Source organism: Mirounga angustirostris, unplaced genomic scaffold (genome assembly GCF_029215605.1).
Source record: "Mirounga angustirostris isolate CCGP_5_RB_7025 unplaced genomic scaffold, mMirAng1.0.hap1 SCAF_13, whole genome shotgun sequence".
Lineage (NCBI taxonomy): Eukaryota > Metazoa > Chordata > Mammalia > Carnivora > Phocidae > Mirounga > Mirounga angustirostris.
The window spans coordinates 65,254,114-65,268,603 of NW_026991721.1; positions in this window are offsets into that span (position 1 = coordinate 65,254,114).

The following is a 14,490-nucleotide window of genomic DNA, read 5'->3' on the forward strand; positions in this document are numbered from 1 at the left end:
ACTTGAGGTCCCAAAGAGGGGCAACCCCAATGACTGAAGGGTTTCAGAAGCCTGTGAACGGTGGCGCTTTACAGAGCGCAGGCACCATTTAAATCCAAGCTATCATTATGACTGCAAAGCTATTTACCTATTTCAATGTGATTATTTAGAATAGTGAATCAAGCTTTTTATGACTTGAAGTAACTTCAGAAATAAACTTTGTTTTCCCGCCCAAGTAATTGAAGAAGAGTTTAGGTTTATTTCTGCTTAATAGATCAAGGTAGAAAATTGCATTTTCTATTAAAAAAAAATATTTAGAGAGCTTTGGGGGAAGGCTGGGTCCTCAATCTTCGAGACAGGATTCTGGGCTCTGTGCCCAGCTCTTTTTTCTGACCCTGTTCATGACCCTAAGAAGTCAAGTTGCATAACCTTGAATCCTCAGTTTCTCCCTCTGAAACAACCACCACTTGCCTCTCTGGACAAGTTGGATGATTAATAATGACACAGTGTTAGCAAAGTTACTTTGAGGTCTTTGGATGAAAGACAAACTATAAACTAGGCTGGAGATTTACTGTCTTATTAAAGGAATAACAGCATATAGTACTCCACTAATAAAGGTTGACAAAAGTAAACATTCTCCATTCATCCTGGCAAGGACAGGCTATTCATCTATTGCAAGTATGGTGAGAGAGGCTATTTCCGAGGTTATTAAATTTTATACTAATATTGCCTAGAAACATATTTTGGATCTACATCTGTATTATCACCTGGTAACTAATAGTACCAGCTATCTAGAATTTATAATTACATGATGACTAATAATGAACAAAATGGGTGTGTAGCATAGCTTTGTCCCTTGACTTGGGCATGAAGAGAATAACAAGAATTGCCACCCAACACATTTAAAACAGAATTCTGGTAAAACAAGAAAAAGCTATGAGAAAAATACAGAGCATTGTGTGAGGATCACCTTTGCTGAGCATCCTGAAAAATTAGTCAGGAGGACTATGTTGGTTCACATAGGCATAGGGAGATTGCAGAGCTGCTCTTAATTCCTAATATGCAGGCTTCTCATCAGTCCACCCCGAACACAGTCACATCCATTTCTTCAGGCATTGTGGGTGAGTCCTCTGGTTATGTGGAAAGACTTAAGGAATGTGAATCCGAAGACTAGCTGTGCCATCTTGAGCCAACTATTTTCTGGGCCTCGGATGCCTGATGTGTAAAATGAAGGCACTGAACTAATAACAAAAGCCACACTCACTAAGCATCTACTAAGTACCAGGCCCATTTCTGTGCATGGTGTGTGCCTTCTTTTATTCGACCCTCTGATGTTGATGCTATTTCCTTCATTTAACAGATGAGCCATTCTGTGGCTCAAAGAAGTTACAAAGTATTGTATGCACAGCCATTTATTTGGTAAACAGTGAGGAGTGTCTACTATATATCAGTTGTCAAGAACCAAGGGGGGGCACCTGGGTGGCTCAGCTGGTTAAGCGACTGCCTTTGGCTCAGGTCATGATCCCAGTGTCCTGGGATCAAGTCCTGCATCGGGCTCCTTGCTCAGTGGGAAGCCTGCTTCTCCCTCTGACCCTCCCCCGTCTCATGTGCTGTCTCTCTCTCAAATAAGTAAAATCTTTAAAAAACAAAACAAAAAAAAGAATCAAGGGGGAAGCCTGGGTGGCTCACTCGGTTAAGCGGCTGCCCTTGACTCTGGTCATGATCCCAGTGTCCTGGGATCAAGTCCTGCATCGGGCTCCTTGCTCAGTGGGGATCCTGCTTCTCCCTCTGCCTCTGCCTGCCACTCCCCCTGCTTATGCTCGCTCTCTGTTTCTCTCTCTCTCTGACAAATAAATAAGTAACATCTTAAAAAAAAAAAAAAGAATCAAGGAAAGACATTTTGTCCTCACCCTTGAGGAGCTCAGAATGTGGAGCTGCTATAACAAAGGCTTAAACAACAAGCTTCTTCCTCACAGTTCTGGAGTCTGGGGTCTCTGTGAACTGGTTCTGGGAAGAGCCCTCTACAGAGTTGCAGACTTCAGACTTCTCACCTTGTCTTCCCATCTGGAGAGCGGAGAGAGAAAGCAAGCTCTCTAGTGACTCTTGTAAGAACACGAATCCCATTCATAGGGGGCTCTACCCTCACGACCTCATCTAATACTAATCATTTCCCAAAGGCCCCACCTCCTAGTCCGATCACAGTGGGGGCAGGGTTTCTATATGTGAATCTGGGAGGGACACAAACATTCAGTTCATAACAGAGTCATTACTAGAAGATGGAAGACTGGAGATTTGACCTTAGGTCCAAGATCTTAGCCTTTTCAATTATGCTGGATCAGTGTGAAAACAGGCTGACATTTTTTCCATCTTAACAAACAAATGAACAAACAAATGGCTCCTCTTGATCCCATTTCCCCCATCAGCTACTGCCCCATCATTTTGCTTCTCCTTCCAGCACTTCTGTAACGAAATGTCCGTACTTGTCATCTCTAATGCAACTCCTCCTATTCTTTCTCACTCACCCCACCCAGGCACTAAGCCCCACAAAACCACCTGAGTCTCCTCATGGTGACAAGCATCTCCACATGACAGTGATTTTGTTTCATATCTGTCTTCCCCACGAGACCACGTGTTCTTCCACGTGCTAAACCCAACGGGCAGGGATGCCTGGGTGGCTCAGTCAGTTAAGGGTCTGCCTTCGGCTCAGGTCATGATCCCAGGGTCCTGGGATTGAGTCCCCCATCGGGCTCCCTGCTCATCAGGGAGCCTGCTTCTCTCTCTCCCTCTGCCCCTCTCCCCTGCTCATGCTCTCTCTCTTGCTCGCTCGCTCTCAAATAAGTAAAATCCTAAAAAAATAAATAAACCCAACGGGCATTTTTCACTCCTCATTTTACTTGACACAGCACCAGCATTTGACACACTTGATGCCTCCCTCCTCCCTGATATGCTTTCTCAACTTGACTTCCGGGACTCCCCTTCCTCTCATTTGTTTTTGTTGTGGTGGTGGTGGTTGTTATTTGTTTGTTTGATGGATTGTCTTTTGTTCCTCAATCTCCTTGGTTGCTCTTTATCAGTCTTACTTGTTAGTGTGTTCTCTTCTCCCCGGATTTTCAGCATGGCCATATTCCAGGGCTCAGACCTTGGGCCTCTTCTTTTTTCTGTCACACTCCCCTGGTGATAATGCCCATGTTCAAGGTTTTTCATACCATCTTGATGCAGATGACTCCCAAATTTATATTTTTGGTCCAAACCTCTCTCAGATTTCAAACTTGAGAAACCAACTGTCACTCGACACCTCTACTTGGATATCTGATGGACACCCAAAATCAGCATGCGCAAACTTGCCACCTGATTTTTTCACTGAAACCTGTTCTACTTGCAACTTTCTCCATCTTAGATGATTCTAACTTTATCCTTCCTGTTTCCTAAGCCAAAAACCTTGAATCCTTCCTCACTCCACTCTTGCTTGCATACTCCACATCTAAACTAGGAAAACTGCATTGGCTTTACCTTCAAAATGTATTTAGGAACTGACCAGTCCTCACCATTCCCACTGCTCCTACCCTGGTCCAAAAGATCCTCAACTCTTACTTGGGCATCTACTCTGTGCCAGCCTTTGTGCCAAGTGCCAGGAATATAGATAATAGGACCCAGTCCCTGCTGCAGAGAGCATGTGGTCTAGTGGGGAAGGCAGAATACAGCGAGGTGACTGCAATGTGTTGCAGTAAGTGCCCTAACAGAGACATGGAAGTTTAGAGAAGGGAATGCTTTCTCTATATTCCCTTCTAGCTCACATGTTAAAGCTGCTCATTCTGGCCTTATATCTTTCAACGAAACAGACCCACAATGTTCTAGGCAACCTAAGACCAATGAAAACAAGACTCAGTCTCCATTCTTGGCTTCCAGACCCATTTGCTTATAATGTGTCAATACCTAGTTTTCTACCTTTTTCTTTGCCTTCTATTCCCTGTGTCACACTCACCCGTGAGCTTAGAGATAGAACTCAGAACTCAGAACTCAGCATTGACAGTCAGTGTGTGTTTCCCAGGATGTAGCCTACACTGACATCCTTTCTCCTGGTAACTTTGGCTAATTTCTCACTGGACCAGCTCTGGCCCCAGGGACTCGGCCCCAGTGGTCTGGCTGGGGCTGAGCCCACAGAACGTGGCAGTGCTACAGACCCTGATAAGAGCTCAAATTCCCACTGAATTGGTGCTTAATTGAGAACAACTTGCCTTGCACCCTTAGTAGGAGAAATGCCTATTTATCCATCCTTTCCATTTGCTTTTCACCTCTTTCCCTTAATCCAGACCCACTAGTTTCTCTCCTTTCTCCATTCCTTCCCAGCCAGTCTTGTACATGACTTCCCCTTACATAGTCCTCAACCACGGCCTTGGCTACATCTTCTCCAGCTAAAAGCCTTCAAAGGCTCTTTATTACCTACTCAATATGGTCCAAATCTGTTAGCAATCAAGGCCCTCCATACTTGGCCTCAAACTTCTGCTGTCTTATGTCCCAGCCATCCTTCTGCACAACTATGCCCTATCTGCTCAGGGAGACCACAACATGCATGTGCTTTTTCACCTCCGGGCCTCTTCTTTGCTCTCCTCTTTGTCGGGAATGTGCTTCTGCACTTCTCCACTGAGACACTATCTTCAAGGCCTCCACCGAGGCTCTGCCCCTACCAGCCCGCTAGGGTCCCTCTGAAGGCATAGCCCCCTGGCCCATACCGCCAGCAATTACTCACGTCCTTACTTCCTTGGAACAACTCTTGCAATGTGGTTTTTAGTGTTTTATTTTTCTAGTTTTATATTGTATTTAGCTTTTTTTCTGGGCATGTTTTCTCTCGTATGAACCCTCAGCCTGACACAGTGGGAGAGCATAGACTTTGCAGTCAGACAGACATGAGTTTAATGCTGGTTCTCCTATTGACTAGATATGTGACTCTGAGTAAGGTACTGGATCTGCCTCTGTTTCCTCATCTGTAAAATGGGGATAATAACTATCTTGTAAGATTGTTGCGAGAATCAGGTAAGACAGCATACTTACGGCTGCCTGAGAGTGCATGGCTCAGTATTTTCTCCCTCTTTGTGTCCCGTGGGGAGCCTCACACAGAGCACATTTTGAAAATCTGTTGATTTCGTTTTGAAACAGTATGTCTATTGCGAATTATGAACGATTAGAGCACCGTCATAGGGTAAATACAGACGTCCATTTTGCAATACACCAGAAATGCAGTGAAAGCCGAACAGGGGAGTTTCAAGGGGTATCTGATACTTTGGCAATCCTTGGGGGTAATGTTGTCAAGCTTGGGTCCCACTACCCATTCAGGGACAGACAAGGCCCTAGATGAGGACCCTGCAGAGAGCCAATCCCTTTTAAGGGCACATTCCGGGAAATTCAGCCCACCTGTCATGGGCTCTGGGTAAGAAAAAAAAAATTGCCCTCTGAGAAATTGTAACCAGAAGCCAGTTGTAACTAAAGGGTTATACCTACTGGGGTTGAGGCTCAGACTTATACTACCTGAGTGGCAGCGAGTCCCCAGTAATTCTACACGAGAAACATCTTGAGCTGGTAACAAGGCTGCCAGAAGCAAATGCAAAAACCACTTTGAAGACACACTGCAACCCAGGCTACACGGAAACCCCACAAACACCCCTGAACGTCAGCCCACAATCAAAATAATAGGACACACAAGGAAACAGTCGCACAGAAATGACAGAGACGAACCACAAAGCACCAACAAAAGCAGCAAAATTAGGCCCCCGAAGTGGCGCTGATATATACTACAGGGGTTAGACTGGAGCCTGTCCTCAAGGAGCATCCGACCAGCCTGGGAAAGAATCCTTTAACAGTGTAAGGCAAGGCAGACAAATCCCAATTTAATAATGGCAAGTGACCCACAAGGTGATTTGAACATGCAATTCAGTGTCAGAATGTCATTTTCTTAGAAAGCACCGTTTTACCCAGCAGATCACAAAAGCGTTTGGAATTCGCAAGTTAAACCTCTTGAGGACACAGAGGCACCCTTTCCAGTGCTAATTTGTGCTCAGTAACCATTGGCTAAATGAATTCATAAGGAAATGAATGAAGAAACTCCATCTGACCCAAGTTCCAGGACTACAGAGCCTGGGGCCAAGGAATGTAGAAGACAGAGAAGGAGAAACAAATTGTATCTTCTTTCCAAGGCACGAGCCCAGCTGTCGGAAGCCCTCGTGAATACGTAGGTACAGGTCCCCCAGGGCACTCTCCCGCCAGGCTGCTCTGACTGCTGGAGCTTTCCCCTCTGGTCCTCAGCCCAGGCCAGCAGGGGGACTCATCAAGGCTATCCTCCTCTCCAGGGTCCCCCTGCTTCTAACGCCCATGTCTTCATGCTGGGGATCCTAGTGCTGCATCCTTGGGAAGCACTCGGGCTGGGATCCGGGTCAGATACAGACGGCCACTAACCCCCAGCCAGCAACTCCCGATGGCTGGCGCACTCGGGGATGTTTGTCTCCCTGGATGAGTCTCCAAGGGGGTGAATGCATTCCAGCTCTGTGGGCCGGATGGCGCTGAGCAGGAAGCCTCTGTCCAGGCCCACTTTCCCAAGTCCGCCTTTGGGGTCACCTTCATTCATTCGCCCATGCAGTCAGCGGATAGTTACTGAATGCCCGCTGCCGGTCAAGGCTCTGGAGACGCAATGCTGAACAGGACCGAACATAGCTCTGCTCCCAAGGAGCTCTCATTTTAGGAGAGGAGACAGACAATAATAGAAACAAATGCATGGACAAAATAAAGCCAGGTGATAAACGCCATGGAAAAAACCCAGAGGGAGAGGTGAGGGGGCCCATCCTGCCTTCCTGCCTGTTTTACACCTGCCCTGCCACCTCTGTTGAACCCAAAAGGGTTTTTGTTTTTTTTTTCTTTTTAAGCTTCAGGTTTTGTTTTGTTTTTTTTTAAAGATTTTATTTATTTACTTGACAGAGAGGGAACACAAGCAGGGGGAGCGGGAGAGGGAGAAGCAGGCTTCCCGCCGAGCAAGGAGACCAATGTGGGGCTCGATCCCAGGACCCTGGGATCATGACCTGAGCCGAAGGCAGACGCTTAACGCCTGAGCCACCCAGGCACCCCCAGCTTCAGTTTCTTTTGAGCTGCCTGTTTTGGCAGCTGAGTCTGTCTTACAGGCCCAGGGGGAGGGGAGTGAGTGTACGGAGGTGTCACAATGTTTTTAGAAATGTCCAACCCTGCAATGATAGCTGGTATCGCTCCATCTGACTCCCTCATGGCTCACTCACACATGCTGGAGCAAAGTTCTGGCTCAATGCGAGTTTTAAGGTTCCGCTTATCAATGGACTCTCTCTGCCTCGCTGTGAATTTCAACAAAGAAAGGACAGTTTTCCCACCGGTAACCTTTCGAAACAAAGGCAGTGTTGGAGTGGTGATCAAGGCAATGGTTAAGCAGGCACAAATAAAACGTGAGCTTCCGTTCATCTCGGTCGGCAGCAGCCTGGAATCCTTCCTGGAGACTGTTGACAAAGGAGCTTGAGAAGGCAAAAGAGCGCTTGGAATCACAAGAGGCCGCTCTGAAGTGTGGGGACAACATTCTGCTGGCGGCTAGAGGACCACTCCCCTCCAAGTCCAAGTCCAAGATTAGAGGGAGCTCCGTCTGCCCACAGACTCCAGACATCAGAGCAGCTGAAGGACCCCAGAGGAGCCTTCCGCCCACCCCCTCCTTCGGACGGTTGTTCTCCCCAAGAAGCCACTGTGTCCGTATCCCTGTAGGTTTCCAGAAACTCCTTCTCCTCTCCAGGTGCCTGGCAGCCCTTGGGTTAAGGAAGCCTCAGGTGAACCCCGAGCTCTTGTTGCAGCCTGAGCCCCTTCCCTCTCATCCTGGTCTCTGCAGTCCACTGACCTCGACAGCGGGCAAGAACTCTTTCATACTTGAAAACCCATAGTGAGGAGAGCTTAAACATCCCCCTTGTACAGAAAAGAAAAAAAAAATTCTTTTTTTTTTTTTTAAATATTTTCTTTATAGATTCTTTTAATGTATTCATTCCAGGTCTTTTCCTCTGTCTTGAGAATAAAAGGACCAACAAATCGGTGTCCGTGGTGCCAGGACTACTCTCTGTCTCTGTCTCTGTCTCTCTCCCACACACACCTTCTGTAGAGCCCCAAGGTTTTCTGCTGATTCTATTCCATATTGTTAGCTCCTCTCCACCCCTACATCCCTGCCCAGCTCCAGGCTGCCCCCATCTCCCGCCAGGATGAGTGCAATAAGCCTCCTAATAAGTATCTATCCCTCTGCTCTCCTATCATTTTCGGATTGGGGAGGGGGAGGGAAATGTGGGCTAAACATCAGATTTCAAATGACTTCTCTTTTTTCTCATATGTAGCATCATGAGCAGAACTTGGGGTATGTGATAAAGAAATTTTAACAATTGAGAGTAGGCAGTATTCAAGAATGAAGGACAATGCATTAGGTCTGATTCAATAAAAATCCTTTGCATTCACGGTTGTTCACTTACAATGACAAATGAATGCTGTCAGAAATCATTCCAATTCACACTTACATGTACACATCCAGAAAACCACATATTGATGATATAGATACATACTGGAATGACAAAATCCAAATCCTTTGTATTTCATTTTATACTGTATGTTAGAAATGGAGAAGAGCAGCTCTAGAACTTCTGGCACACTCGTCCAACATGGATTGTGTCTACCAGACGTAGGGCAACCGTGCAAGAATAAATAGAGTTATCATTTCTCTTAAGGTGTTAAACATGGGATTTTCAAAAAAGACAGGATCATTTGGCCACTTTAGATCTACAAACCATATTACTTTGACTGCGTTTGGTTCTCGACCACGTTGCTGCGGGAATCAGTAGATTCTTCTTTGTTGCTGTGCACACGGTAGTTCCACTGTTGCTTCATCCATGCATCAGCTGGAGGCCACTGGGGCCGTTTCCAGGTTTTGGTGATTATGAATAAAGCCATTATATACCTTTCTGTGCAGGGTTTTGTGTGAACGTAACTTTTCATTTGCCTTGGGTAAATAATACTTTGAGTGCAGCTGTTGTAGGAGACTTCCGGTTTCGCCACATCATTGCCAGCACTTGCATTTTCAGACTTTAAAACATTTTTTATTTTATTTTATTTTTTTTAATTTTTTTTTTTAAAGATTTTTTATTTATTTATCTGAGAGAGAGAATGGGAGACAGAGAGCATGAGAGGGGGAGGATCAGAGGGAGAAGCAGACTCCCTGCCGAGCAGGGAGCCCGATGTGGGACTCGATCCTGGGACTCGATCCTGGGACTCCAGGATCATGACCTGAGCCGAAGGCAGTTGCTTAACCAACTGAGCCACCCAGGCGCCCCTTTAAAACATTTTTTAAAAGCTTCGCTCATCTCATAGGTGTGTATTGGTATCTAATTGTGATTTTAATTTGCACCTCCCTAATGGCTAATGCTGCTTCTTTTTTTCATATGCTTATTTGCTTGCTGTTCCCGTATATTCTTTAGTGAAATAACTTCAGATCTTTTGCTCTTTTAAAAATTGGGTCATTTATTTTCCTTACACCATTAAAAAAAAAAAAATCTGTCCTTCTCACTGCCTTGGTCCATTAACGCTATTGGTCAGCAGCTCTTTATTACCTATAGGATAGAGTCCAGACATCTTATGATGATGTAAACAACAGACTCATAATCTAGCCTCTGACAGCCTGCCCACCCATTTCTTTCTGCTCCTAAACATATTCTTTTTTTTTTTTTAAGATTTTTATTTTTTTATTTATTTGAGACAGAGAGAATGAGAGACAGAGAGCATGAGAGGGAGGAGGGTCGGAGGGAGAAGCAGACTCCCTGCCGAGCAGGGAGCCCGATGCGGGACTCGATCCCGGGACTCCAGGATCATGACCTGAGCCGAAGGCAGTCGCTTAACCAACTGAGCCACCCAGGCGCCCCTAAACATATTCTTTTCGTGGCAGAACCATACTATTCACAAGCTCCCAAGTGCTGCATTGTCCTCTCTAATTTTTGCGCCTACTGTGTTGGATGCCCTACTTACCAGATGAAGTCCTACTCATCTCTCAAGGCCCAGATTAGAAACTTTGGAATTTTGAGAAAGGAGGTTTCTGAGCTAGTGTTGCTAGTATAATCTTATATTACTTATCTATTTCTGCATAACAAATTGCCTAAAAGCTTAGTGGCTTAAAACAACAAACATTTATTAGCTCACAGTTTCTGTGGGGCAGAGATTTGGGAGTGGTTTGGGTGGGTGGTTCTTGCTTACAGTATCTCATAAAGCTGCATGACTCCACAGATACAGTTATCTGAAGGCTTGACTGGGGCTGGAAGATCGACTTCCAAGGCCTTACTTCCTTGCCCAATGTTGGATGTATGTCTCAGTTCCTCATCAACTGGGTCTTTTCTCACAACATGGTGGCTACTTTCCCCAGAGCAAGTGATTTAAGAGGAAGAGGCAGAAACTGCAATGTGTTTTATGACCTAGACTTGGAGGTGTCATACCATTACTTCTATCATATTATTTTTTAACATTTTTTATGTAACCTCTATGCCCAACATGGAACTTGAACTCACAACCCTAAGATCAGGAGTCACGTGCTCCACCAACTGAGTGCCAGACACCTCTACTTTTATCATATTCTGTTGGTCACACAAATAGTGGGGAAGGGGAAAACACAGAGTATGAGTAGCAGGAGGCCAGGATCATGGGACAACATCTTGCACTCTGGGGGCCAGAAGAAGTAATTAAGAGTGTAGACTTAAAAAGACACATCTCTATAATATGGACGATAGTATTAACCTTAGGTTGAGGTTGGACCTAAAAAGATTGTTTAGAGAAATCAGCTGGTCTATAGTGAACATTTAATAAATGTTAGCTAGTATTAAGGCAATCTCAGTTCACAGCCTCCTCAAGCCAATGGCCCCAAGATGCCCCCACACAGCCCTTCCATGCTCTTGCCTGGCTCCTCCACCTGGGTACTCACTCTCAGAAACAGGTGTGTTCAGACTTTCACTTGCAGGGGCTCTCTGTCCATCCCTTTCCTTCACTCTTTCACCTTGAACAGGCTCAGGCTTCTCTAACGCTATTAAACTCTAATTCCATTTCCCCACATCCCAAGGATGTGAGTGAGATAATGTGTGCATCCTTAGATCAAAACTCCAAGTTTGGCCTGTTTGTTAACTCCATCCCATGTGTGGCCAGCAGCTCCAGACCTCTTCTCTCTACCTTTAAGATGGTTTCCATGCCACTTTTATTCATGTATCAGCCCTGGGTGATTGCTCACTGCCAGGACCAGGCTGGGTGCCCGGGATGCTAGGATTGAGAAGACAGGGAGAACTTGCCTCTTAGAACCTCATTGTCATTTCATATCATTATCATCCTGTTTTTTTGGATATGTAGGTTTCCTCTTCCTTACTTAAATTGCAGTTTTATTATTAACAACCAATGATTGAGCGCTACCTTCCATGCCAGACTCTGTTCATGCCATCTCTCTGACAATCTATTACCACCGGAAGAAGAAATGAGCACACTCATTGGGATCCTAAACCCTTCCATTTCTCACTTAGGACTTCAAAGCTGCAAGAGATCCCTTCCAGATTTCTTTTGCCTGAATTATTCTTTCTATGTGTTGGTTACACAAGCCCCTCTCCCCCCATCACTCCAAGTCCACTATCTGCCTTTCTTTGCCCTGCTCTGGGCCCTGGATGCCTAACTCCTCTGAAAGGCATCACTGCAGCCCTTTGCTTTCTGGTTTCCTTTGGGTTTAGACAAAGGGAGGCACTGGCTAGAGATCAAGGGGCAGGAGAAGATGAGGTTGGAGTATTTTTTTTCCTGATTTGTCTCTGCGTGGGTGCTATGCCTCTGGCAATATCTGGGTCCCTTCATGGCCACAGCTCCTGCTGTCTCTAGCTCTCACCTGGCCCGGAAACCCTTTCTTCTCTTGCCCTTTCAGGCCCAGCGGCAGTGACGCCTTCCAGCTGTTACAAATTATAGCCAATACTGAGCTACAAGTCTCGACTCCATGAGCTTGCAAAAGACATTATTCACTGTCATGGTTTTCCCCATAGCATTACTTCTGATCAAGGAACACATTTCACAGCAAAAGAAGTGAGGCAACAGTCCTGTGCCCATGGGGTCTACGGTTCTTACCTCATAAGGAGCAGCAGGCCAGCTAGACGGTGGAATAGCCTATCGAAAACCTATCTCTGGCAACAAGTGGGAGACAACATTGTGAAAGTTGTGGGTTCTATTTTACAGGGTGTGGAATACACTGAATCAGCAACCAATATCTCTTTCTGTTTTTCCCACGGATAAAATACACAGGTCCAAGTATCCAGGGGTAGAAGCACGGACTCACAGAACTTTGTTCTGTTGTTTTGGAGGTCTGAGTACCCCAGGGAAGAAGGCTTCCACCAGGAGATACAACGGGTTCCACTGAAGTCAACCATCATGGGCTCATCGAGTCCCTAAACTGAATGGCAAAGAAGGCAGTTACGCTCCCTGCTGGGGTGGTAGGTTCTAGTAACCAAGGACAAGTTGGATGGCTGCTACACAGTGAGGGCATAGAGAACCATGTCTGAAACCCATGGGATTCTTGGGGCACCTCTTAGTACTTCCATGTCCAAAAGTAATACTTAGTGAAAAAACAGGCAGAACCACTGAAGATTCAGACCCTTTAGAAATGAAAGTTGAGGGCACTCCACCATGTAAAGAGCCCACACCAGCTGATATCCTGCCTGAGGACACAGGAAGGAAACATGGAATGAGTAGCAGAGGAAGGAAGTTATAAATATCAATCCTGCCTAGTTATCAGCTACAGAAACAAGGACTGTCACGACTATGCATGATTTCTTTCTTAACATGCTATGTACACACCTATATATACACACCCTTATTTCTTCTCTCGCTTCTCTTCCTTCCCTTATATTTATAACATATATAAGGGGGCACCTGGATGGCTCAGTTCTTTGAGCGTCTGACTCTTGGTTTCGCCATGGGTCATGATCTCGGGGTCGTGAGATCGAGCCCCACATCGGGTTCTGAGCAGGGTGCAGACTCTGCTTGGGATTCTCTTCCTCTCCTTTGGCCCCTCCCCCTGCTTTGTTGATGTCTCTTAAAAGCTCAAATAACCTTTGTCCACTTTTCTGCCTTCTTCCGTATTACATTTTCCTCTTCCCTCACCGTTTTGCCCCCAAATCCAGAAACTCAAGTGACCCCGAGACCTCAAATTGGCAGGGGCCTTAGAAATGGAGTTAGAATCAGAGAGTCACGGGTGTAGCAGCAAATTTAAGACTGAAGTTGACAGGTGACAGAGCTCCGACCCAGAGAGGTGAAGCCACTGCCCAGGATTACAGGATGGCGGAGTTTCAGAGTCAAGAGTGAAAGACAGGACTTCGACTCCTAACCTTTGCTCTTCCCACTGCCCCAGGCCCTCCAGCGTGGTTTCTCCTCCTCCACAGTGTCAGACCACTCAGGTACCGAGATTTCATCCATATTCAGAGCTGACGCAGTACAGCTCCCTGGGTACGCTTCACAACCCCTCTAGGGACCCTCTCATGGATGGAAGTCACCCTGTCACAATGGTGACAATCTGCCAGGCCCTGAGACTAGGGACTGGTGAGAAATCAAGGAGGCATACGGTGTGGATCAATAATCCCCAAATGTCTCTCTTGAGTTCCTTCAAAATTTCATAGTTTAGCCATGGAATCCTGAAAATTTACCTATGTTGACTTACGCATAGAGTCAGATTTTTAATGTTCGTAGAACCTTAGAGCCACTTGGAGAGCTTTTTGAAAATACTGATGCCCAGGCCCCACTTCAGACAATTGAACTGAATCTCTGAGAGAGGGGTCCGTGCACTGGTAGGTCTGAAAAATTCCCAGGTGATTCTGGGTACAGCCAGGGCTGGGAATCAGAGCTCTGGGATCCAGAGATCATACTAAACGCTCTGCAAATACCTGGTCTTTAATTTGTCTAAAGTCTGTCTTCAAACACACTGGTATGCATTCTTGGGGATGACCTCCTTCCCTCGTGTTCAGATAAACCCACAGTCTGCTCCAATGGAGAAGTTCTAACTGCTCAGCCTCCCAATCACACTCAGTGCTGTCCCTCAGACAATGCCCCTTGTCCTCTGGTGAAGCCCATCATTCCTACACTGGCTTTCTTCAGCCCCAAATACCCCCACCTCTCACTGAATCCTAAATCTGCCTCCTTGCCTTTTACAAACAAAGATTCTTCCCTAGACAACTGAAAATCATAGCTACTCCTCAGATAAGGAAATGAGACAAATATGGCTCAGCTCTTCTAAATCCATAATTTGTACTAATTTCCACTACATGACTTCCTCATTCCTTCATTCTCCCATGGAATGACTTCTGTCACCAGATTCAGCCTCTTCCTTTTTGAATATCTTGAATAACCCCATGTGAGGATCACCATGTTTGGAACCATCTGGCAAATTACTTCCGGTGGTGTTGGCTCACACACAGCTAAGGTATACGCACG